This window comes from Vicugna pacos, chromosome 8 (assembly GCF_048564905.1).
Source record: "Vicugna pacos chromosome 8, VicPac4, whole genome shotgun sequence".
Taxonomy (NCBI): domain Eukaryota; kingdom Metazoa; phylum Chordata; class Mammalia; order Artiodactyla; family Camelidae; genus Vicugna; species Vicugna pacos.
The window spans coordinates 5,079,413-5,083,599 of record NC_132994.1 but is presented as its reverse complement, the minus strand read 5'-3'; the positions used below and the strand labels follow the sequence as shown (position 1 = coordinate 5,083,599).

The window sequence follows — 4,187 nt, the reverse complement described above, 5'->3', positions numbered from 1 at the left end:
TTGAAAAGAACACTTTGCCAGTTCCTTGATGTCTTCTTTGTCCCAAGGCATGCATGTGGACAATTTATCAATAATCATGCTGTTGCTTACCCCTCATTCATCTGTTCTAAACTAGAAGTCAGTCATCACTGTAAAGATCATCTCAATTTAGTAATAATATACTGTTTTGTACTGCTTAGCTACTTTGTAATGATTTATCTAATTTGTGACTTCGGGCTTCCTACTAACTTTCAAAGACTGAAGTGAAACATATTAGTGAATAGCACTGAATTCTCCAAACACTTGCTATTTGTCCCATCCTAAATGCACCCCAAACTTCCTGCTACCTAAAAAAAAAAAATACTTTTCCATGTCATATGTAGCATAAGAATAATTCTATCAATGGTGACTGATTCTCAATTGACAGTAACGCTTAAGCTATAATTGAAGACATTCCCCGTATTACAACTTGGTTAATTTGTTTGTTCCTAAGTATAATGTTTGAGATAATTCCTTGCTCTGTTTTGCTCTCGAAGTCTAATCAAGAGGCAGATCTACTGCCAGTTACTGTAAAAAATAACAGGAATAAGACCAATGTGAAATGACAAGGACTCTGCTGGTTTTTGTGATCATATCTGAAGTACAAAGGTTGTGCCTTCAGGATTTCATAACCTGAACTCTGAGCTGCCCACATTGGTGTCATCTGAGAACTTAGATCTAAGTCTTGAGCTAGAAAATACCTTAGAGATTTTCTAATGGGATTTCATTTTTCTTTATGAATATACGCTTGTATCATAGTCCCCAGGTATCTTCTCTACTTCCTGTAGGAGGATTTGTCCAGGCTCAATGCTGCAGGAGTTTCAGTGCCTCCTGTAGGAGGAGTGTATACTGCCCCATTGTTGATACTCATGGATTAGTGATGTACTGGGTCAATGGTATCTGAGAACACACGGTGTATGCTACCTATGAGCAAAGGCTTTCAGAAGCATCACACATTACTACCAGTTCTCTTTTTTCCCTCCAGCAAGAGAAGGACATGTCCCAAATAGGGCTGCTCCTCCAATCTGGGCTCTGGAAAAGGAGGTCCCAGAAGCAGATCTGAGCAATCTGTTGACATAAAATACAAACAGGAAATAGATATCTGTTGTCATGAAGCCCCTAAGGTTTTGGAGTGCTTAGTCATCACAGCAATGCAGTATTCACTTTTATCCTAAGCCTCTTACCATCAATGAAGGTGAGCATAGACATCTATCCTATCTGAACAAGGATCAGCAGGATATTACATCATTTCCTAAATCGAATCATATTCACATTCCAAGATTAAATGTTAATTTGACCTGATAAAATATTCTTGTAAGTCAATGTTGTTGACTACAGTTGGCTAGTAATGGGTGTTGTTTAGACTCTTCCCACCTCCATCGGTTTTGCATCTGGGTCTATTCCTTTCTTTTTATTTTATCCTTATCTATCTTTAAAATCGACTGCCAGGTTTTCTGTATCTTTCTATTGTCCAAGGGAGTTTATACATCCTAATACTGTGTATTAGTTAAAATTTAAAAGCAGTCTCAGGAGAGCTTCAAGATGTTGGAATAGAAGGATCTGGAGCTCACCCTCTCCCACAAATACATCAAAAATACAACTACATGTGGAGTAATTCTCACAGAATACCTACTGAACTCTGGTGGAAGATCTTGCACAAGTGGGACTACAAGGAAAACACCATGAAACTGGATAAACAACTGGATCCTACTGTATAGCAGAGGGAACCATGTTCAATACCTTGTAATGGCCTATAATGAAAAAGGAATATGAAAAGGAATATACCTATTGCATATACATATATTTATATATATAGTACACTAGAAATTAGCACAACATTGTAAATCTACTATACTTCAGTGAAAAATAATAAATAGAAGCACATATATATATAAACATAAAAAATAAAATAAAATCAGTCTCCTTGAAAATTATCTTTGTCTTCACTATATTTATTTTTGCTTAAACTTTTGGCAATTCAAAAGTTTGTGCTAAGTAAACCTCCTTATAAAAATATTCTTTCTAATTTTTGATGTAGCAACCTCATAAAGCTGTATACTTTGGCTCATCTTACGGTTCAACACTGTACTTCTCGTTGGCACCCTCCTTGGCATTTAACTTTCTCCATCAACTATTTCCTTCAGGTACTTCTCATGGTATAAAAATATGTTTATATGCCCTATCTGCAAGAGTCCCTTCTTCAATTCTCTTTAAATTTTTTGTGGAAGGTACATACTTCTTTCATTTTTTCCTAATAATATTGCCAACTATACAGGTGGGATTAAAAAGTTAACACATGTATTTAAATTATCACATTTACTAAAATTACTTTTCTAAGTTTTTTTCTTAATTACTATTTTTTCTTCAAGGTCCAGCTTCAATGACACATTTTCTGTACCAGGTCCCTTGAAATTCCAAATTAGAACAGTTACTCCATCCTCTGTGCTCTTCTAGAACTTTCCACATCATGCTAATATAGTAATCATTATATTATATTTCAGCTACATTTGGACATATTCACCCTTTTTCTAAACTATGTTTTCCCTTGTAGCATTGTATTCATTATAGAAAACCATCTGGCATATCATAGGTTCTCACTCAATTTTTGTTGAATTTAATTGGAATTCAAGAAATTGGCATCCATCACATTCAAACTTCCTAAATTATTAGGTATGAATTGGCTCCAAATGAAACTCAGATGAATAGAGGGATAGAAGAATTTTTGTCAAATTTCCAGAAGTTATTTTTTTTCCTTTCATTGAAGTGAAGATTGGAATTAATATTTAAAAGCAATGCTTCCCTCTGCTTGGATTTCTGGTTGTACAAATGTTAAGCAGATGTCCTACACTAGAATAAAAAGTGTAAAAAAAGAAGAGGTAAATAGCTCTGTCTATCATCTTAAGAGTATTTATCTTGTGAAGGACTTAAATTTCTGAGAACATATGATTCCAATATGTGAAGGTAGAGAGAGGATTGGAGAATCCCAGTTAGGAGCTGGAGACAGCATCTGGACACTTCTCCTGGAAGGAAGGTAAGAGTGAGGTGAGTAAGTCGTCCTTGGAAACAAGACTCCAGCCTTAATTAGTAAAGGTTACGATAGTGCTCACTTTGGTAGCACATATACTAAAATTGGAAGGATACAGAGAAGATTAGCATGGCCCCTGCACAAGGATGACACACCAATTCAGGAAGCATTCCATATTTTTGAAAAAGAATAAGTATACATAAGTATGTATATACTATGCTGTACACCAGAAATTAACACAATGTTGTAAATCATCTATAATTCAATTTAAAAAAAAGAAAGGGTTGCTGTGAAGGACCTTATGCTATATAACATTGCAGTTGTGCTACATATTATTATTTTCCCCTTTCTAGATCGTCATTCCCTACTGTTAACCCCATGTCTTCTATGAAGCTTGGTTAAATGTAACTTGGCTTTGAGAAATAAAGTAGGCAATAAGAGCCCGGGGGAGTAGGGCCGGAGGCAAAAGTCTGGAGAAGACAATTCTAAGATATCACTCATGCAGTCCATCAATCAAAAACATTTGTCAAGCACCTAATATGAGGCAGGCAATGGACACAGGGCAGTGTACAAGACAGGTAAGATTCCTATTTACAACCTACTACAACAAATAGAAATTAAACATATGGGATCAATATCTAATTTTGCTTTCAATTTCAAAGGTTTTCTTTATCTGGTTGAACTCATGAGCCAGTAAGCCACCGCTATTGGGATGGCTGTAACTTCCGTAATGAAAGGCAAAGGCAACAGAAATTGTCATAAAATCTAGAATTGAATTTTAAAATAAGAAACCCTGCCAAACTCCTGTAAGCATAGATTTATGCACCAATTAAAATAAATACCTACCAATGAAACTAATCACTATAATTCTTTTTGGGAGAAACATTTATACTAGAGGTATCCTCATGATACCTCTTGGCTTGATTTGGCAGAAATGCAAGATAGATAAGCTACTTGGGGAAGAGGGAACATGTCCCAATCCCTGCCCCAAGCTCTTTTCAAAATGTGTGCATCAGCCTGAGTTTTCGCATGTAATGCCTACGTCTAATTATTTAGCTTGGCTCCAAATAACTGGTGAAGCATGCTGTTTATGGCAAAAACCTGCTGATTTTACACCCTGAACTAAAATCACCTACCCGAGCCT

At 35.8% G+C, this 4,187-nt stretch overlaps 1 non-coding gene across 1 annotated transcript; it reads left to right on the top strand.

The window, feature by feature from the left end:
* Positions 1-3,117: 3,117 nt before the first annotated feature.
* On the top strand, positions 3,118-3,224 carry LOC116279690 (U6 spliceosomal RNA). Its single transcript, XR_004188992.2, has one exon. It is a non-coding gene; the product is annotated as a U6 spliceosomal RNA (small nuclear RNA).
* The last annotated feature ends 963 nt before the right edge of the window (positions 3,225-4,187 follow it).